This window comes from Episyrphus balteatus, chromosome 1 (genome assembly GCF_945859705.1).
Source record: "Episyrphus balteatus chromosome 1, idEpiBalt1.1, whole genome shotgun sequence".
NCBI classification, from domain to species: Eukaryota; Metazoa; Arthropoda; class Insecta; order Diptera; family Syrphidae; genus Episyrphus; species Episyrphus balteatus.
The window spans coordinates 168,438,488-168,461,808 of record NC_079134.1 but is presented as its reverse complement, the minus strand read 5'-3'; the positions used below and the strand labels follow the sequence as shown (position 1 = coordinate 168,461,808).

Genomic DNA, 23,321 nt, shown 5'->3' with positions numbered 1-23,321 from the left:
CAATTTTTTTTTCAAAAGTCGTCGATATAGTATATCTCCAAACAATGATGACATTATGCTGAGAGCACATCAACATACAAATATACATTTTTCCAATAACTTACCTATATGTTTGTCTTGTCTTGTGTATATGAGGTTGAGATTGTATCTTGTATAGATACAACAAGCGTCCTCATCATTCATTCCATCTTTGTGCGAACGTCATTTGTGATACTTGAACATGAGAATGGTGATATGAAAGGGGGTTGGGGGAAGAAGGATATGGGCGAGACAAGAAGTACACACCGCCCAATGACAGCAATTTAATGCCCCTGTCACACTTATGCGATATCCTTGTGATGATCTTAAGAGCCATTATCGACCGAATTGCTTTATAGTGCTTGTGTGTTGTTTTTTTTTTTTTTTTGCTTTTCTTATTTTGTTTGTTGTTGTTTTTTTATATTGTGTTGTCTTGATGGTGGCCCGTTCCAGCTCGCATGTCGACTAAAAGAGATACATTTCAAAGCAATACACTTAAAATCTATATCTTGACAATGTGTTTTAGAGGGATGAGAAAACGGACATGGACGAGGACGATGATAATGTTGGGAGGATGAGGGAGAAGATGAAAAACTTGAAGAAAATAGTTATGGGAGTAAACAGACTCCTTAAATCGTTTTGAAACCATTACAGTTTTTTGTTTTGTTTTCTTTTTATTTTTTTTTTTTTCATTTCCTTTAAGGACATTAGAGGCTTTAAGTTGAAAAGATAAAGTTTTCCACTTTAAATTTGTCCTTATACATCCTCTCCCCCCTCTTTTATTTATTTAAAGACATTAGTTTTGTAGAGCCACATAACTTAAACCAACTTTTGTATGTATTTTTGCTATTCAAAAAAAGTTTTTTTTTTTATTTGATTGAAATTGTTTCAAAATAAGCTTAAAAAGAGCACAAAGGGAATTGAATGTTCCTACTATTTTAGCCCAGTCTTCAAATTACCATGTTTATGTATTGATTTATAGTTTTGTGTTTTTGTATGTGTTTGTGTTTGTTAAGAAATTTTTGAAATGCACTACTTCTCATAAGAGGATTAAGAATTGAGTATAGATATGTATATGCACCACAACTTGATGGTTTTGCTCTATTGAACTTTATGTTGTGGTATAAAACGATTTGGTCAACTTAAATTGACCTTTGAGAGAAATGATTTTAATCTTTTGATTGATGTTCATATTTAGGTAAGGGACCTACCTATTATTAATTGGGATAATTCAAAGAGTCTTTATTACCTGGAATTTTTGGGATGGTGTGAATAACGTTTTATAGAAATGGGTATATGTTTGAGAGGGTTGGTATAGTTTCTTGCAAAAGTTGATAGAGAAATTATTAGTTGGGACAACTTTTTACCGAAAAACCTTTATTTTCTTTAACATTTTTAACTTTACCTATTCATAAAAGGTTTTTGAGTTAAACTTTTTGATTTATGGGCAGTAATATTTTTTAGTATTTAGTGATACTTTAAAGCTTTGCTACCAGCATGAAAAATTTATTTTGCACATTCGAATCGTGTTTTTTTAAATAAACTTTTTCAATTTTGAAGAAAGTATGAAAAACACTTACGTATTTTATGTTTCGAAAATTTGTATACCATAAATAATATCTTTTAAACATTATTTTCATATTTGGAAAATTGTTTGTAAAAAAATGTATTCGCCCAACGTGGGGCTCGAACCCACGACCCCGAGATTAAGAGTCTCGTGCTCTACCGACTGAGCTAGCCGGGCAGTTGAAAATTGACCATGTTGGAATGGAGATTCGGAATGGTCAAAATCTATTGATAAGAAAATATTTTTTATTTGTTCAAGGACACTCTGTATCTATTTATAAATGAAAGAGATTTAGAGAAAAACAATGATGATAGTGATGAACCATGAAAAATTGAAACACGTAAATTTTTTATTTATTTGATTTTTTTCTATTAAAATGGACCTACTCTACGGGGCAAGTTATTGGTTTCGAGTTAAAACCAAAAATTAAAATTGAAACCATGTTCTTAAGTTTAAAGTTTTTTTTTTTTTTTTATAAAATCATAAAATATTTTTATTTTTATTTTATAAGAAATCTAATTAAAACTTGGAAATAGTAAAATAAAAATTACAACACATTTTTATTAAGTAGGTACATAGTTTTGACCCCCATACGAAGTACATAATATGTATTATGTATATACTAGGTGACGCGCCATTTCTTGTATTTGTTTCTAATTTTCGACTCTGTAATGAGTTATCATTTTCCAATAAAAAAAAAGGGGATCAAAATTGGAAAAGTTCATAAAATGAATTTAAAAATATTCACTTTTAAACTTTTAATAAAAAGATGTAACGTATTGAAAAATAGAGTTTTATTTTACCGTTATTTCAAATTTTTCATTACAAAATTAATTGAAACTTTGTACAAATATAGGCTTGCTCATTATCTATCTACACTGTAAATTTCATTCATTTATCTGTTGAAGAAAAAAAGATAAAATAAAAAACGGTTAAAAACGGTCAAAAAACTTGGGACAAAAAAACTTGTTTTTCCCGTTATTCGGTCAAAAATCATTTTAAAAATTCAAAAGTTTGTATGATTAAAACCAATATTTCCTATAAGTTTGTGATTTTTTGCAGACTTTTAAAAATTCAAAAAAAAAAAAAAATAAAAGACTACTAGAAAAAATTTCCCTTAAAAATTAGTTGTTTTTCAAAAATTTGTATTTCAAAATACAGGGCCTATGAAAAAAATCCGTATTAGACCTCTAATTTTTTTTTTAATATCTTTCTAATGATGTAACTCAAATTTTTGTGCAAAATTTTGCGTACTTGTAATTAGTCTTTTGTCGAAGGGGTATGACTGCAAAAAATCTTCACAACTTGGTTTTGAAATTTTTTTGAATTTTTTCAATACTTTTTTTAATTATACAACAAATTTGTCTATCATTTAAAAAATTAAGTCAACTCTTTACGACTTACCGTTTAGAAAATAGCCTCTTTTTTCAATGTCGTGTTACCCCTATTTACCCTATAAAATCTTAAATTTTTTTTTGCCCTAAGCGTTCTCCTCTTAGGCCTCTTTGATTTAAAAAAAATTAAGAAAATACACTGCCGCTCATCTGAATAGGTTCACATTTTAGTTCATTTTACATTTGGCCTGTCTTGGTATTTAATGCAATGGCACATCTTTTTTATGTATGTAACGAGAGAACATCTTTATGCGCTTAGTTTAGGAGAAAAAAAATGTTTTGGGGCCTACCGTTCTTCTCACACGGTAGCTAGACCAAATCTTGTCATAAAATCAAGCATATTTTTTGGCTCATCTGAATAGGTTCAAAAGCAAAAATGTTAATAAATGATGAGTTGCATGGGTCTGTTGGACTCAAAATTGTGTCTGTCAATAAATCTGATTGTGTATAACCTGTAAGGATGAAAACGGGTCGTGAAAAATCTTAAGGCGCGGAAAAAATGTGGAAAATAAAAGAAGAATTTGAATTAGACTGAAACCAACGATGCATTGGGACAAAAACAAACACAAGTTAAAATTTAGTAAGCAGTTATTTGCGCAATATCCAAGGGTATAGAAACAACATTAAAAGTCGATGTAACTCAGTCACAACATGGGCCGATAGATGTGCAATGATCAGAATAGCATGACTTCGAGCTAAAAATTAAGCTGAAAACCGGTATAAAATGCAGTTTAACGACGGCAAAACGGGTTGTCAGAAGTGGTAAACATTTGAGGAGAACAAAACCTCGCAAAAATTACCACTTTACAAACCACGAACAGAAACTCACCTCCAATAAAAAAAAAATTGTCGTGAAAGTCGAATTTGCTATTTCCTCATACAAAACTTTTTATCTGCAATTTCAAACAGAGTTTTTTTACTATTGGAGGTGAGTTTCTGTTCGTGGTTTGTAAAGTGGTAATTTTTGCGAGGTTTTGTTCTCCTCAAATGTTTACCACTTCTGACAACCCGTTTTGCCGTCGTTAAACTGCATTTTATACCGGTTTTCAGCTTAATTTTTAGCTCGAAGTCATGCTATTCTGATCATTGCACATCTATCGGCCCATGTTGTGACTGAGTTACATCGACTTTTAATGTTGTTTCTATACCCTTGGATATTGCGCAAATAACTGCTTACTAAATTTTAGCTTGTGTTTGTTTTTGTCCCAATGCATCGTTGGTTTCAGTCTAATTCAAATTCTTCTTTTATTTTCCACATTTTTTCCGCGCCTTAAGATTTTTCACGACCCGTTTTCATCCTTACAGGTTATACACAATCAGATTTATTGACAGACACAATTTTGAGTCCAACAGACCCATGCAACTCATCATTTATTAACATTTTTGCTTTTGAACCTATTCAGATGAGCCAAAAAATATGCTTGATTTTATGACAAGATTTGGTCTAGCTACCGTGTGAGAAGAACGGTAGGCCCCAAAACATTTTTTTTCTCCTAAACTAAGCGCATAAAGATGTTCTCTCGTTACATACATAAAAAAGATGTGCCATTGCATTAAATACCAAGACAGGCCAAATGTAAAATGAACTAAAATGTGAACCTATTCAGATGAGCGGCAGTGTAAGTCAACCGGTGTGGCCGGATAGCGAACGTACACAAAACCAAACTTTAATAATAGATGCCATAAAATTCCTTCAAACATTTATAGATTTTTGTTTTTTTTTTTGAAAATCGTTAGAGCCATTTTTTTTTTTAAATAATTTTCTTTAAACATAGGTACTGAACAAATTAAAAAAAATTTTATTAAATTATCTATGCTCATGAAAAGGAAACATTAATCAAAATTATAAAAAAAAAGGATTGATCCGAAAAAAAAACTTGATTTTTTTAACCCAACAATTATATTTTTCTGATATTAAGGTTACTAAAACGCTTTATTACAAAAAAAAAATTCTTTGAGACTGGTTACTTCGTCTACGAAAATGCTAAATTTCAAGAAAACGGTTCTATGGCAAGTACCTATGCGTTAATAAAGGTAAAAAAAATATTTGGTTTACTTTGAAAGTACGAACTTATTTAAAACATTACACACACATTTAATCAAAATCGTTTGAGCTGTTTTTGAGAATATCCATATTTTCATTTTGGTAATATGAAAGATAAATATACGTTTGGTCCTAAATATACACATTTTCTTGAGTCTCGAAAATTTAACTTTTTGTGTAGTTTTTGAAATGTAAAATTTGTATGTACAATGTACATTGTACATATTTAATCAGTTTGGTATAAATTCTGCGAGTGGCGGTTAATCATAGACCAAGCAACACTTTCATTTTTAAATTTAAATCAAAAAGATACTCGCCCAACGTGGGGCTCGAACCCACGACCCCGAGATTAAGAGTCTCGTGCTCTACCGACTGAGCTAGCCGGGCAGTTAAAATATAAATAAGAGGAAGATGCTGGAGAGCTGAATTACATTTATTTAATACTTATTTTGACTTATCATTGTTAAATAAAATGCTCGACTGGGGTCGCACGTACTTTCTCTTGCAGTTTAAAACACTTATTTTAGTTTACTTGTAGATTTTAAGAGCTGCATCTATATAAATTTAAAGAAATTTTGTTGATGTTTAGGTAGAGCGCGCATTTAGGGCAAAATTTTGTTAAATAAAAAAAAAAAAAAAATATTTTTTATTTGACTTTTTTTGAAAAAAATAAAAATGCAATTTCATTGCAATTGCTTCCAATATTACGTCTGCAAAGTTTAATCAAAACTGTTAGAGCTGTTTTCGAGTTATTTGGTTTGAATTGAAAAATTTTTATGTTAGGTACCTACACTTTCTAAGCGAGATATAAAAAAAAAAAAACAACTTTCAGAATTCCATACAAATTATCTGTACCATAGTGGAGTAACTAAAGCTCAAAAATTGGCAATATTAGGGAACCCGGCCGAACAGCTTAGATTTTGATGATATTTTTTTTCAAACGTCGGTAATTAGAAATACTTTAAAGTCTATAGATTAAAAATTGCCGGTGTTGCCGTTTTGATTTTTTAAATTTAATTGAAGATTTTTGTGAACAAAAACAAATTTTTTTCAAAAATTTTTCTTAAATTTCATAAATTAACTGATGCCAAAAGATTGTCTAGGAAATTCAAGGAAAAAAAATATATGGGAGTGAGGGACAATCTTCCATAGTTCAAGCAATAGATGCAATTTTCTTATTAATTGACTTCAAACACAAAAAAAAAAATTTGAACACAACGGCAACACCTACAATATTCAAATATACATTTTTTAAAAGCTAGAAGCTTAGTAATATATGTAAAATTAAAATTAAGTTAATTGAATGAACGGCTTTTGAAAAAATGGTAATTGAACTCAGATTTTTGAAACAAAAAAATTATTGAAAAAATTTTAACATGTCGTTTTTTAAACTTGGTCGTAATATAAAATGCATTTATTTTCAAATTTTTTTGGCCGCATTTATTATGATTTCAAATTATAAAAGGAAATGTCAATATGTATTACGGTTTATGAAAAAAATTAAAAAGTATTTCATTTTCGAAGAACTTTTTTTAATAAAAGTTTTGAAAAAAAATGTAACTTATTTTTTTTTTTAAAGTTCAACATCTAAACATAAAATTATTTTTTATTCATTTAATAACCCTTACTGTCGAAAGTTAAATAGCAAAAATTTAAAGTTCCTATTTAACACAGTTTCTGAGAAAATTAATTATTTCAATGCAAAAATTCAGTTTTAATAAAAAAAAAACCATTGAAATTGAAGTAATTTTTCATTTTTTTTCAAAAGTGTGATATATTTTACCTTTTTTGCTTCGAAATTCAACTGATAATATTTATGGCCAAAAATTTTTTTTTAAATAAATTCATATTTTATTAGAAAAAGTTTGGAAAAAAGTCATTTTAAATTTATCTAATAACATTTTTTTTTTTTAATTTTGAGTTTGAGGACCATTTTTTCAAAAAGTCTTGATCAAATTTAGTGGATTTAAATTCAAGAAATAAGAATGAGCTTCTGGCTTTTTAAAAATGTATCTTAAAATATTGTAGGTGTTGCCGTTGTTTTCAAAATATTTTTTTTGTGATTGAGGTCAGAATGTTAGAAAATTGCATTTATCGCTTGAACGATGGAAGATTGTCCCTTACTGCCTTTTATATATTTTCCTTAAATTACCTAGAGAATCTTTTGCTATCATTTGTTTTATGAAATTTAAGCAAAAAAAATGGTTTTGTTAAATAAAAATTTAATTTTAATTTTAAAAAATAATACGGCAACACCGGCAATTCTTAATCTATAGACTTTTAAGTATTTTTAATTACCTACGTTTGAAAAAAAAATCGTCAAAATCAGAGCTGTTCGGCCGGGTTCCCTAATAATTTGCTTTAGTTACTCTACTACCAAATTTAAAGAAAATCCGTCTACCCGTTTAGGCTATGGAAATGCGTACAGATATGGACGCACAGACGCATACATACTCACAGACGCACGGACGGAATTGCGAGACCCACTTTTTTGGAATTCTCCATCATCGTAATGTTGGTTTTGACTTTTTATATAGAAATTTGGAAAAAAAATAAAATTCGTTTTTTAAAAAAATAAAATCTGAAATCAAATTGCCCTCCAAAACAAGTATGCAGTTTTGATTGATATATTAACATGCATTTAAAAAAAAAAATTTCAAAATCGTTGGAGCCGTTTTTTAAAAAAACTATTTTTTTGGAAAAAAAGTTTTAAAATATAATTGGTATGCCATTTTGTAGAAATCACTAATCAGCATCTAAAAACCAAATTTCAAAAAAATTCAATGTCCCGTTTTAGAAAATTTGATTTTTCAAAAAAAATTTTCAAATTTTTTTTTGAAAATTTTATTTTTGGTTTATATTTAAAATATATAAATGCTTCTTCACAAAAAGTTTCGTTGAAATCGAAAAAGCCGTTTCGGAGAATATAGGATTTAAAAAAAAAAAACGGTTCTATGGTAGGTACCGTTAATAATGATTTTCAAAAAAAATTTTTTCATCAAAAGATAGACCTTAGCTTAAAACTAACATTTGAATTTTTTAAACAAAATCGTTGGAGCCGTTTTCGAGATATTTTATTTTACTAAAATCGGTATATGATAAGTACCGTTATTTTTGCTCCAAAAAAATTAATTCCAAAAATGTCTCTGGAGAATCACCAAATAACGCTACATACCAAGTTTGAAATCAATCGGTCCATCCGTTTAGGCTGTAGCTTCGTTTACAGACAGACGGACTTCCGGGACCCACTTTTTTGGCATTGTCTAAAAAACTCGTTTTTGTTTCCTTGTTTTCTAAAAGTTCTTAGAATTTTTTTTTTAATTAATTTTTGGAAAAAATAGGTTACAAAAATTCTATAGATTTCGAAAAATGTTGCCAAGACCATTATGATACTGCTTATGTTTATAATATTTTAATTTCTTCGAAATTATGTAATAACTATTTTAACAATTAATTACTCTAAAACGGGTTTGTGATATTTTTCAATTTTATTTGTACATTGATATTATTTTTTTTTAATAATTTTTTTTTTTATATGAAGGAAATACACTTAGAATTCTGATTCTAAACAAACTCAAAAAATTACTTCGCCCAACGTGGGGCTCGAACCCACGACCCCGAGATTAAGAGTCTCGTGCTCTACCGACTGAGCTAGCCGGGCAGTTAGAAACCAATCAATATCACAACACACTCAAAAGAAACAATAGATAAACAAATCAAAATCTATTTTTAAAATGCCACGTTGGTTGTGTTAAATCAATTAGCAGTTTAAAAATAAATCTATTGATGTTTTTTTTTTTTAGCTGCCACGAGGCATTTACAGTTGTTTACTTTTCAAGGGAATTATATTTGTGTTTTCTTATTTTTATGATTGTCAATAATTTGTTGTGTTTGTTTATTAGCAAAAATCATTCCTACAGATTTCATTTTCTTTCCAAAATTTTATGGAATTCACTTGTAAGTTATAACATTCATAGATGTCAAACATGCTAACTCATTCTAAATTAGGAGAAACATTTTAAGGTCACAGGTTTAAAATTATATAGCTTTCAAAGGTTACTGCCATCAACTCATGCTGTGTAAGGATAATTGACTAATTGACAGCCCGGTTTCCCTTTCTCCAAAGAAAAAAAATACAATATATTTTGAGATATTTCAAATGAAACCTCTTTTCACCGTACTGGGATTCAATTTACTTTGTATTGTATTACCGTAAAGAGTGGGAAATGAAAACAAACTAATTAGGTGCACCACGATTTCAATTCCCACGCATAATCGTTATAGTCCAGAGTAGAATATAATGTTTCCAAAAATCATATAAATTTTTAAACATCTCTGAAACTGGTGGAAACATTAAGAAGTTCAAACTTACTAAAAACTCAAAACCTCATACTTATTGCTCGAAATCACTAAAAAAAAACTAGTTTGCAATCGGTTTGAAACTAATTCAAAGATAATTAAAATCCATCCCAAATTTATTTCGAACAGTTATGAAATTCATTTGGAATTCATAATGTTCAATAAAAAGTTTGGAAGCATTGCGGGTTGTAGATATAGGTAGTTGAATCAACTAGTTTGCAACCAATTTGAAACTAGTTTTTCTGATTTCTAATCGATTTGCAGCTTAATTGAAAGATACCATTTTGAAACTATTTAGCAAAAATTTCAAAACAAGTTTGCAACTGGTCTTAAACTAGTTTTCAACCAATTTGAAACTATTTTGACGATTTCTAATCGATTTGCAGCTTAATATAAAGATACCATTTTGAAACTATTTAGCAATAATTTCAAAACTAGTTTGCAACTGGTCTAAAACTAGTTTCAAACGTATTTGCTTTAGTTGAATGAACTAGTTTGCAACCAATTTAAAACTAGTTTGCCGATTTCTAGTTGATTTGCAACTTATATTAAAAGATACCATTTTGAAACTATTTAGCAAAAAATTCAAACTAGTTTGCAACTAGTCTAAAACTAGTTTGCCACTTATTTGCTTTAGTTGAATGAACTAGTTTGCAACCAATTTAAAATAAGTTTGCCGATTTCTAATCGATTTGCTGCTTAATTAAAAGATACCATTTTGAAACTATTTAGCAAAAATTTCAAAACAAGTTTGCAACTGGTCTTAAACTAGTTTGCAACTTGTTTGCTTTAGTTGAATGAACTAGTTTGCAACCAATTTGAAACTAGTTTTCTGATTTCTAATCGATTTGCTGCTTAATTAAAAGATACCATTTTGAAACTATTTAGAAAAAAATTTCAAAACTAGTTTGCAACTGGTCTAAAACTAGTTTGCAACCAATTTGAAACTATTTTGACGATTTCTAATCGATTTGCAGTTTAATATAAAGATACCATTTTGAAACTATTTAGCAATAATTTCAAAACTAGTTTGCAACTTATGTGCAACCAAATTTGAAATGTGTTCTGTCTTTCATTAAAACATCGTCGAGTCATATGTTTTCAAACTCAACTCTACTTGTCAGACGATTGAATTTGTTCATTCGCGTTGAATGAATTTTTCCCACATAATAATGGAAAACTCAAAGGAATGACAATCCCATAGATCGAGGACATCCCACTGTCTGCAACAGAAACAGCAGAAGCATCAGTACAGAAAAAAGCAAAGTTCTCTGCTTATGAAACTATGTATTTACCTCCCTGAGGCTAATGATGACGCGCACACATCCTACCGTTGCCATCATGCCAATCCTTGACACAGATACTCTTATATTAAACCTGGTTTGGATGTTGGTTTGGTTCCCCATATTCTTGATGTACGTTTAAATTTATATGCTCCGGCGCGCTTTTCTTTTCAACTTGGCCAACAAAAATATAATTGCAAATAGAAGAAGAAAAAAAGTTAAATTTTTTTAGTTCGAAAAAAATTCCTGGAGAACTTTTTTTTTTTTTCAAAGAATTATAAACGAGGAAGTAGAAAGAGGCGTATTTGGTTTGTTCCTTCGGCTTCATAAGCTCCTGTGAGAGTTGGGCTAGTTGTTAGCTGAGCACTCAGCACTCGTAGTGAGCAGCAGCAGCCAGCAAAAATATAAAAGTGCATTGCTTTTACAATAGCCAAGGAGTGGAATCCGCTTAAAAAATCTCGTACCTACCTCAGCAGAGTTGGGATAAAATTTCTTTGGGGTTTGTTGTGCATCAGCGCCTAAGCTTTTTAAGTCCAATTGAATGCAGGCGGAGAAGCAAGTAGAAATAAGAACGGCGACGACTGACGTCCTGTAAATGGTTTGTTGTTGTTGTTGTTTTTTTTTTCTCTCTCACTTTTCTTCTGCTTGATTCAGAGTTTAGTTCTAGAAGCTTAGGGGCTTCGCGCTAATGAAAGTAAATCCACTCGAAAGTTTTGCGACGACGACGTATATTTTTTCCCGTTTATATCAAAGCTTCTGCGAATCAAGCTGCTTTTGGACATGCATGCTTGCACTTTTTTAGCTAAGAAAATTCTAAAACAGGATATCCTGTTGTATATCCTGAGAGAGGTTCTAGGTTTCTGTGTGAAGACATATTTTTTTAAACCATTTTTAATATGTGTGACTTTGTGTGGTAATGTGTTGGAGCAGCGCTACGCTAATTAGATACAAAGTTAGTGTTTGAAATTGACTTTGTTGTGTTGATGATGGTGGAATGTGGTGGTTTTCTGAGGGTCAGGGTTATAGTGTTGCTGCTTTGACGGATCTTAATTTGTGGTTGGTCTTTTGATTGCTTAAAAACCTTTTTGGCAGCATATCCGGAAATAAAATGCAAAAATTGCCTTCGAGTGGAGGATGTAATTAAAATACTTACTTATAAAAACTTTGAGAGTATAAACTAATATTTGATGAAAGAGTGCGAGCAGAATTTAATTTAAAAGTTTTTTTTAGAGTCTAGAAGCTAATTTTTTGTTTTCAATTAAACTAGGCTTAATTTAGATTAGAAAAGTTTTAAATAAGCAGAATAATTTTAATATGCCTGAAAAAGGTTTTGGCTTTTCTAACTAACTATCGCAATGAAATATTTTTTGCAGTATTTTTTTTGAATATCAAGCTCAAAGCATATATTGGTATAGTATGGCCCGTGTTGTCACCTTCGCACTTCTGATTTCGTTTTTATTTTCAAAGATATTGGCCATTCTCAGAAACTTCAATCACAAAAACTAAAAAGCCAGAAATGCGACATCGAATTTTTTGAACCAAACTTGTTTAATTCGTTTGTCCACCTTTTGTCCATGTTTGTCCAGCCAAAAAATTGAAAACTAAAAAATTCGAAATTCCCTAAAATCACATAAAATCAATTATTTTTTCAAAAATTCAAACTGCTGTTGTTTGTTAACCTCGAGTTCTTTACATATACCAAAAACCATCGCAATTCTACAAAATATCATTTTTTCTAAAATCTCCAAATATTATTATTATTATAATTTTTTTTTTTTTTCAAAAATTCAAACAACCATAATTTGTCCATTGTCCACCTTGAGAAATAGATGCAAACCTAAATTCATCGTTTTTCCACCCTACGTTTAGGAGATATTTAAACACAAAATTTGTATTGAAAAATTCAAAGTCCCATAAAATCCCCTAAAATTGCATTTTTTCTAAAATTCAAATTTCTGTCGTTTGTCCACCTCAAGTTTTCTACGTATGTACCTTTACAAAAAAATCGTCGTTTGTAGAGCCTAAGTTTAGAAGAAATTCAAATAATCGCAACAAAAGTTACACATAAATTTCCCCAAAAATTACTTATTTTTCCAAAATTTAAGTTTCTGTCGTTTGTACACCTCGAGTTCTTTGCATATACCTACCAATTAAAAATGTTCAAACAAATTTTGGAATTTTCAATACCATTTTTTAATACTTTTTTTTTGAAAATTTTTAGTTTTCTTGTAAGAAATGTATCCTTGCATTTTTTGTAAAGTGATCCGTTGTTGAGGTATGGATATAGTTAAAGTCAAAAGTATGGTTTTAACTTGCGATATAGGTACTATTATATATCAAGTTATGCATTCGTACAAAAAAAAAGTTGAGATAACATTTTTCCATGATACTACAATGGTAGAGAATGCCAAAAAATTGGGTTCGAAAGTCCGTCTGTCTGTCTGTCTGTATAATTAGCTACAAACTAAACGGATGGACCGATTGACTTCAAACTTGGCATGTAGCATTTTTTTAGACTCTCCAGAGGGGTTTTTGGAATAAATTTTTTTTTGTACCAAAAATAACGGTACTTGTCATATACCGATTTTCGTAAAGTTGAAATTGCTCAAAAATGGCTCCAACGATTTTATTTAAAAAATTCAAATGTAAGTTATAATACATGGTGTATCTTCTAATGAAAAAATTTTTTTTTGAAAATCATAATTAACGGTACCTACCATAGAACCGTTTTTTTTTTTAATCCTATATTCTCCGAAACGGCTTTTTCGATTTCAATGAAACTTTTTGTGAAGAAGCAATTATATAATTTTAATATAAGCCAAAATTAAAATTTCAAAACAAAATAATTTTTGGATTTAAAAAAAAAAATTTGAAAATTTTTTTTTGAAAAATAAAATTTTCGAAAACGGGACATTGAATTTTTTTGAAATTTTGGTTTTAGATGTTGATAAGTGATTTCTACAAAATGGCATACCAATTTTATTTTAAAACTTTTTTTTCCGAAAAATTATTTATAAAAAACGGCTCTAACGATTTTGAAAATTTTTTTTCTAAATATGCATCTTAATATATCAATCAAAACTGCATACTTGTTTTGGAGAGCAATTTGATTTCAGATTTTTTTTTTTAAACGAGTTTTATGTTTTTTTTTTCTATATAACATTTAAGCAACTTGAACTATAAGAGCAAGTTCGTGCGACCCAGTCGTGCATTTCACTTGTTTTAGATTCATAAAAAAAAAAGATTTAGCTCTAAAATTTTTTTGAAGGTTACTAAAATTTTGGTTGGACAAACATGGACAGACGAATTAGACAAGTTTGGCTCAAAAATTTTGAGGTCGCAATTCTGGATTCACTGAGCTATTTACCATTATAATAATCATTAAACGTCTAATTATTTAGTATCAAATGAAAGGTAATTTAAAAGAGATATCTTTAAAGACTCCCAAATACATTTAAACTTAACACCTTAATCTACTAAACCTCATTTTCAAACGAGTGACAATCCATTCTTTTAATTAGAAAAAAAAACTATATCCAAACTTCCGAACTAATCCTGCTTCATAAATTTCTCAAAATAAATGTTACTTGTCGCAAAATTTCTTTAGTTCTTGAGAAGAAGAAAAAAACCCATTTCAAATAAACTTCTTCGCCCTTATTTCAAACACCTATTTCTTTTGATACAAAAAGTAGAACTTTTAAAGTTCATAATTGCAGTGCAAAGTTTTTTTTATGACTTCAAAGTCAGTCACGAAAGAAAATGCAAACAAATAGTTTATTTTTTTTGTGATATTTTCTCCTTAAACCGAAAGAAGAAAAAAAAGTATTTAGGTACTTTTTCTAATGAAACTCCGAGTAGAGCAAAAAATATACAACCAACGACACTGCCAAATTCATTTGTGTGACATTTCCTTTTACTTAAACGATATGAATTTCCTTTTCGTTTTTTTGTGGAATATAAATATTCGTTTGCAAAACTCATATAAATTTTGTCGCTTGCATTTGGGGAGCTTCTTTTCATTAAGTCATTACATAAATTTAACCCCATTAAGCCACCCTATCCCCCAAACCCTTCTTTGGTGAAATGAAATTTAAACTTTTTGAGAAATATTCTTGTGTCTTATTTATATTTTTGTTTCGTTTTGGTTTTTTTGCCTTATAAATTATGCTGTCGAGATGAAACAAAAAGTGACGTCATCTGGCACTGCCATCGTGTGTTCACTTTATTTCATTAATTTATGTCGTTTCCTACACGAAAAACACTAATTGACTTTTAATTTTCTTCAAATAAGAAAGTACCATCCCACACGCACATCCCAGGCCAACAATACAAACTATGGTTTCACAGTCAGAAGTTATTGTATGATCTAGGCTCTCAAGGGGCTCTGTGATCTCATGTGGGGAATACAAAAGGAAACAAGAAAAGCCAATGTCACATATTGTGACATTGTGTTCATAAATGGAACAGGTTGTTTTGAGTCAAAAGAAATGTAATGTCAGGCTAAACTTTGATGTCAAGCATAATAATGAAAGTCAAAGTTTTACTTCTACAACAACCACAAAAACACCCTGTACACAAATCTGTGTCAAAACAAATAAGCCCCACAAATTCTAACCCACAAAAAAAAAAAAATAAAAACCTTCTCTTGCCTCAGGGATCAACAATCATCAATTAACTTACCCACAACCTTGTCAAATATTTGATTTTTTCCGGTGTGTTTTGTGTGTCGTTATCTCAATATTGCTAGGATTCTATATTTAAATTTGGAATTTTTTGTTGACAGGATAATAAACAGTCACACGAAGGAATAGCAGACGAAGGCAACAAAAAAAAAAGAAAATAAAGAAGAAAAAATAAACATAAATTGATGTTGTCGCGCCTGATGCATGCATTATGAGGGGAAGAACCAAAAAAATATTTGAAATTCTTTTGTATCTTATTTAGCTTAGAATAGAAAAAAAAAATAGAGCCGGAGGAAAATCTTTTCGAATAACGAGTATGTAAGAGAAAAAGAAATTTAAGTAACGATGAAAAAGCCTAGAATTCACAAAAATAATGCTCCACCTATAGGTAGTGATTTTGTTTTGAATTTTGTATATTTTTTGATAGGGTGGAATTTTTTTTTTTTGTAAATAATAATTTTTGCAGCAGATGATGGTGTTGAAAGAACGGATTGTTTATATTGACACGTTTTTTATTTTTGTCCCTTCTGTTTTTGAAATTTTCATGATTGCTGAAAATTTTGTTTGAAATTGAAAAATAGGTTTTTGGCTAGCAGACATTTTTCACAAGTATTTTGTTTTCCAAATCTTATTAGTAGGTATTTATTCAGAACATTGTTTTTAAAAGATAACACTGGTTTACAAGGGTTTTGTTGCCGAAAAAAAAATATACTTTTTTGAAGGTTTTCGGTGTGCTGAACTCGAATCCGAAGTCAGAAACAACTAATCAGCTCCCGTTTTTGACATATTACCGTTAGAAAATGCAAAAAAAACGTTTTTTTGAGTTCTTCGGACCTTATTCTTTTGTATAAGGAAAATTGTTTGAGCATATTTAGTAATGGTTACTATAAGAACTGTTTTCCATCTTTTGATACCTGTTTAAATCTTTTCAATATCTTTTGTATTTTCCGAGATATGTATGTATCTTAAAATGAATTAAGTGGGTCTGGCTTCATATATCATAAAGGAGATAATGACGTTATAAAATTTATAAAAATACCAAACAACTGAGGATATCTCGGTCAGTAAAAAAGATATCGGAAAGATTTAAACAGATTTAAAAATGTGGAAAATAATTCTTATAAAAGCCACCAATTTTCCTTATATAAAAGAATAAGGTTTGAAGTACTGCATTTTCTAACGGTAATATTTCAAAAACGGGAGCTGATTAATTTTTTTTTTTTGACTTTGGATTCGAGTTCAGCACACCTAAAACCTTCAGAAAAGTATATTTTTGTTTCGGGAACAAAAAAAAAGTTTAATTTTGTTAACCAGTGTAATTAATTATTTACTTCAAATCTGAATTCTAAGATTTTTTAGGATTTTGCCTACAAATTAAAAAAAAAGCATTAGGAGCCGACTGAATCATAATAACGAATATAAATTTTTTTATGAAATTTTTTATATTTTTTTTTAATATATTTTTAAAATTTCATACTTATAAGTTAAGCTTATCAGACTTCAAGTATAATTTTTCCATCTAAGCTATATTTATGACTTTCATGCTCATAGATAGACTAAAAACTAAATCATTTAAAAGTACATAAAACAAAAAAAAAAGCAAAAGGCAATAAAGTTGGAGTTTTTTTTTTCAAAAATCTTTACTTATTGTAACTTCTGTATAAATTTTTTAAACTATTGAATTTCTCCCAATTGTTCGATTACAAAGAATTTTTTTTTTTTTTTTTGGAAAACCTTATGAAAAATCAAAAACTTAATTTCAATAAAAATAAAATGTACGACTGGGGTCGCACGTACTTGCTCTTTTGGTAAAAGTAACTTTTATATTAAAGCTTTTCACTGATCAATATCACACAAAACCAAGTATGCCGTTTGATTTCTTGTATAAAAGAGAGATTTTAGAAAAAAACATCGAAAATCATTAAAGCCGTTTTATTAAAAATTATTTTTTATTGGTAAAAATTTTCCAATATAAAATAAGTTGGTGTGCAAAAAAAAAAAAAAACATTATTCAGCACATAAAAACTAAGTTTCAATAAAATTCGTCAAACCATTTTCAAAAAAATTGATTTTTCAAAAAAAAAAATTGATAAAAAGTTTTTAAAAAATACCTACAAAAATGTGTTTTTTTGAAAATTTTATAAAATTTTTTACATAATTTTTTTTTTTAATTTCTGTATAAAAATTTTGGTTGAAATGTGCTTTGTCGTTTTTCAAATTTATACATAAAAAACCGTTATATGGTAGATCCGTTAATAACGGTATAAAAAATATTTTTTTTTTTTTTCAAAAGAAAGATTTTATGTGTACCTAACAATAAACAGAAAAATTTTAATCAAAATCATTAGAGCCGTTTTTGAAACAAATTAACTTTTCTATGTCAGTTATAAGACAGGTACCTTCAGTTTTAGTACTAAAAAAATTTCATTTTGTCCTCTAGGAAATCACTCAAAACTTTAAATTTGGTAGTAACCAAGTTTGAAGAAAATCGCTCCAGTAGTTTAGGCTATAGCTTGAGGTACTTATAGACGAACAGACAGATAGACAGAATTGCCGGACCCACTTTTTTGGCATTCTCCATCATCGTAATATGTATCGTGTAAAATTGTCATCTCGAGTTCGATTTTTTTTTTCCGAATCCTAAACTTGCCCTATATTACCCAATATCGCAAGTAAAAATGTTAAGAAAAAATGTCAGTCAGAATTAAAATTTGTATTGTTTTGGAAATCTAACTTATAAATAACTGTGGGAAAGCAAACATATGTACATACATTAGTGTGGTCCACGATATAAGGCAAAAAAATAAACCATATAATTCATTAGTTCCCCACCCATTATTTTGCTACAGACATCAATACCAACATATGCTGAAAGTTTTAGCCTTTTCAAAACTAAAATTAAGAGGGCGCTCATCAGCTTTGGAATATTAGACTTTGTTACCCTTACCTTACCCTTAATATCTGATTATATCGTATTAGGACTTGGCTTGAGGTTGCAATTTGGATTAAACATGATAAGCACGCATGTTCCCGACAACCAAGTAAATGATTTTCATGTTTCTTTGGTTTTGAGTCACTAGCCCGTATTTCATTGATTAATTCTGTTTTCATAACTTTAAGCAAAAAATACTTACAGACGAATTTAAATGAACAAAAATTATTATCTGTGAAAATATCACTTAACTATTGGTTTTTTATGAAAAACTTTACCACATCATAACTTAATTCACTTGATAAATCAAAACAAGAGTTAATTACTAGGCATGAGGACCCAGCTATACCAGCATCTAAGCAAAAACTTTGAGCCTGTTGAGCGCCCACTTACACTTCACCTTAAAAGCTGAAATTTCACGTGTGTAATACAAAACACATATGCAACCAATTTTTGAGTGGGGAACAACGGAAATGTAAAAACCAAAAAATTGGACCACCCTAACATACATTGAATTTAATAAATATTCAACTAGTTTTTCTTGAAAATTTATTTAAAACTGGGTTATACTATTTTAAGTAAGTAGAAATGTTATTTGTTTTCTGCCAATTTATTTTAAAATGTCCTTAAATTGATGTGCTTAATTTCAATCGATATGAACTAGTTTATTTAAAAATATTCTTAAGTTATTGTCTAAATTCTAAAATGATAAAACTAATCTACCTATTGAAATCATTCGAGACGCATGCTGAAGTACGTACTTCAAAGAACTATATGCAAGGTTAAAAAAACAACTATTGTCTTTATTTTTATAGCCACTATCTATCACACGCATTTAAATTTTTGTAAACATGCATAATAGGCATGGACATTTTTATTTTTGACTGATTTAGATTTTACGAAATTTAGAGGTTTACTCGTACACCGAAAAAAAAAATTTGATAATAACAGCTATCAAATTAACATTTTTCAGTAACAAAAGTCGTCCAACAATTAAAATATCAATTTTGACATATTATCATATCATTTTGACATTTTTTTAATTTCAGGTGGGATAGTGAAAATTTCACTTTGACAATTAAAATATCAATGTTGACTAGATTTTACGTTTTAGTTTATTATAATGAAACATATTTCTTTCCTTTTCTTTTTTATTATTTTTATTATTTTAAGAATTTTCTTTCTTTTTTCAAAACATGACTGAAAGGGAATAATTTTTACAAAATAATGGTGATATTATTTTTTCTATTAAAGGTGATATAGTTGTTTTGTTATTTTCTCCCAAACTATGTGAAGTGAAATCTTAGTACCGATCAAATTTTCTCTGTAAATCATACATTTTACATCGAAAAAACACAAAGCGCCTTTAAATTGGTACACATTAAGAATTTTTTATTTAATATTTTTCAATAATTTGGAATGAGAAATTGATATGAAAAAATGATAATAAAATATCAAAAAAAATTTCCAAAATGTGACATTTAAATATTATCCTGATAATAAAAATATTGTTTTAACATTTTAAATATCATAAAACACATTTTATAGAGCATTTTTGGCTGATATTTAAAAAATGTTAAATTGATATTGGTTTTTTTTTCGGTGTATAGATACCACTATTTATATACTTTAGACACTTTCTAAAATAACAAAAAAAAAACAAACAAACAAAAAAAAAAAGAAAAAAAAAAGAAAACCCTCAAAGTTCAGGCAGAAAAATATGTCTTTTGAATTTCTTTCCTAAAAAGTTGCAGAGTTAAGGAAATACAGAACCTATTCAGATGAGCCTTACTCAACTGAATACGTATTTTGAATATCAGTTTTCTGGAACAGTCGTAAACGATTTCAAATTTATTATAAAGAACAAACTATAAAGAACTTAAAAAATGTACTCGCCCAACGTGGGGCTCGAACCCACGACCCCGAGATTAAGAGTCTCGTGCTCTACCGACTGAGCTAGCCGGGCAGTTATAATACAAAACAAGAACATGATGCTGCAAAATCGGATTAAATTTATTTTATGTTTATTTTGACTCATCATACTATTAAAGATTAAATTAACATCGAAAACATCTCAAATAAATTTCAAAAAATTAAAAAATTTTATTCATAATCTTTTGTGTGAATATTAAAAAAAAATCTAGGTTTTTATGTTAAAAAATAGGATTCAAGACTTATTGCTAATATTTTCATTGTTCTTCCACTCCCAACTTTACTGTCGACTATTAGATTATAAGAAGAAAAACCGCCTTAAATCTCCTTATATAGAGGAAATTAATGTTCTCTGTTGTGAATCTTATTTTATTTCAACTGTCACTGATTTCAACTGTCACTGATTGAATTTCATTCAAAAACCCTGAATAATTTTCTAAAGAAGTCGACACAAATACACATAGTCACCCATTATATTTAGAATATGAACGTAACTTAAACTTTTCTCCCAAAAAAATAGAACTAAGTCTTTTCAAAAAAGTATGCCATCATACTAATACAATTATACTTACTCAAAAAATATCCTTTTAGCTTTCACATCGCATGCATGATGCTAGTACTAGCGTTAATAACTTTATAAAAAATTAAATAGATAATGTTCATATCCAACATGATGATATATGAGTTTCTAAAAGTTACATTAGATATACCTACAACCTCTCCTCTCGCATTCACACATACACAACACAAACAAATACATTGAAAGACTTTTCTTCTTCCTATTTTGGAAATTCGCTACATCATCTTGTTACCAGACAGTTTTCTGTTTCGTCCTTGTTTGTATGAATATGTGTGAAAATGAAAACTCTTTCGCTGACTAAAAACGAAAAAGCACATCTTTCTCACAGTTGCCCCCCCCCCCCCCCCCCCCCCAAAAAGAAAAAACATTAAAATTTGCTAAAGGAACACAATTTACTGCATCATAACTCATGTCAGACTATCTGAATAATTTTTCATAAATAATGAAAATATGATTATGCTCTATTATGGCCTTCCCCCAAAAAAAAAAAAAAATGATTCGAAATTTTACTATGCACCAAAAAAAGGAAATTCGGTCATCGTCGTAATGCAGCGTTGCATTTGCAAAAGACATTTGATATTTATTTATTCATTTCCGGTGGTAACACAATATAACTGTCACTAAGGAATTTCAAATTATTGTCTTGATGATGCACAAATGGTGGAAATAATTATACACTCGAATCGTAATTTATGCGTTAAAGTTTCGCCTCCAGCAGTGATCAAATCAATATTACCTACTCGTTTTATAATAGCTTGAAGCTAATGCAGCGTTAAATCTGTGACAAAGGTTAATTTCGTATATATCGCAAAGTTCAATTAGGTTGAACGAGTATAAATACCAAAATGAGGAAAATGAAGAACATTTTAAATTCTAATTACTAGGTGGTGGTTGGGTATCGTATAATATATTCTGTGGTGGTATATGGGTGTTGAGAAACTGGGATTTAATTAGTAGTTAAGAAGAAGAAAAGATCCAACACAATTTTCAATCTAAGGAACACTTTAGAATAGGGGGTTTCTTAGAATTTAAAAACGTATTTCATGCGGATAACTTTTAACTCATTTAACATTTACTATAGTGAATGTTAATTTTTCTTCTGAATTCGAAGAGCTCATTAGTGAAAATGAGCTGATATTTCTAATTAGATACTTAAGGTATTTTAATTTCAGTACATTTTTTAATTGAAATTTGTACAACTAATTTAATCAAAAAACTATTACTTGTAAAAAGAAAAAAGTCTTGAAGTTTAATTGATAAAAGCATATTTCAAAACTGAATTCAAGGGCTTCTAGGAAACTTAATATTTTTATAATTTCTTAGCCATTTATTAAATTATTAGTTCTGAAAAATGGCGTTCTGAGTCTAAAATCGTATTGCCTTGTAAATATCCCAATTTGTAGAACTGATACGACAGCCATTGATGATTTTGCGAATTTGATGCGATTACCTACAACGTTTTTTTTTATCCGCACTATGCTACCGTACTTAACTTACCCACACATAACATTCTTAAAAATGATGTTGTAAGTATACTTGAGAAGTTAAAAATAAATAAGTAAGACTTTGCACATTATACTTTACGATGTTAGAATTCGTCCACTTTAAAGCTTGAGATATTTCGGATAGAAAATTTTAACACGTATAGGACTTTTTGCCTCTTATTCTTGAGGGCTCAAAATTAGTGATGGGAACTATCGAATGATTTAAACTATCGAATAGTTCATTCATTCATTTATTCATTCGAATAAAAACTATCGAATAAAACTATCGAATAAAAACTATCGAACAAACTATCGAATAAACTATCGAATAAGAACTATCGTATAAAAAAACTATTCAAATAAAAAAACTATCGTATAAAAAAACTATTGGAATGAAAAAAAACTATTCGAATGAAAAAAAAAACTATTCGAATGAAAATAGTAACTAAACTATCGAATTAAAAAACTATTCAAATGAAAATAGTAATTAAATGAATGAATGAATGATTTAAAACTATCGAATGAATGAATATTTTACAACTATTGTTAGTTTGATAGTTTTTATTCGATAGTTCCCATCACTACTCAAAATATCTTTAAAGCCTATAAATAAAAAATATTTTGTTTTTCCGAAATCCTGATTCCTGAATAATTGGCCTTATCCTTTAAGACCTATAATCAAATTAAAACCAACGATGTGTCACAATTCTTTTTAGGCTTATCATATTTTTGAAAATAATAAAAGTTCAACCTTTATTTTTTTTAAGATTGCTCAAATTTATTCAACAAATATTTTGGTGTAACTTTTAATATTTTTTTTTCTTCTTTCAGGTAAGATCATAAATTTCATTACATGTGTGAAATTAAATGTTGACAATAATTGAGTAAGTATAACATCTCTAATGAACTTATAAGGTTGGAGAACTCGTGAAAATTGCTGAAATCTTGTAAAAAAAAATAAATATATAAAATAATAACCATTTCTAGAAAAAATGACAAAAAATTTCCTGAAAATTTTTATAAAAGGAATCTGAAAAATTAAAAAA

The 23,321-nt window shown here is 28.8% G+C and overlaps 1 protein-coding gene and 4 non-coding genes across 5 annotated transcripts in view; 1 reads left to right on the top strand and 4 right to left on the bottom strand.

Moving 5' to 3' along the window:
- The window catches only part of LOC129907511 (protein N-terminal glutamine amidohydrolase), a 234,183-nt gene that overhangs the window by 85,356 nt on the left and 125,506 nt on the right, over window positions 1–23,321 (top strand). The gene's annotated exons all lie outside the window — the stretch shown is intronic.
- Window positions 1,690–1,762, bottom strand: Trnak-cuu (transfer RNA lysine (anticodon CUU)). The gene has a single exon. It is a non-coding gene; the product is annotated as a tRNA-Lys (tRNA).
- Window positions 5,338–5,410, bottom strand: Trnak-cuu (transfer RNA lysine (anticodon CUU)). The gene has a single exon. It is a non-coding gene; the product is annotated as a tRNA-Lys (tRNA).
- Window positions 8,612–8,684, bottom strand: Trnak-cuu (transfer RNA lysine (anticodon CUU)). The gene has a single exon. It is a non-coding gene; the product is annotated as a tRNA-Lys (tRNA).
- Window positions 20,173–20,245, bottom strand: Trnak-cuu (transfer RNA lysine (anticodon CUU)). Its single transcript has one exon. It is a non-coding gene; the product is annotated as a tRNA-Lys (tRNA).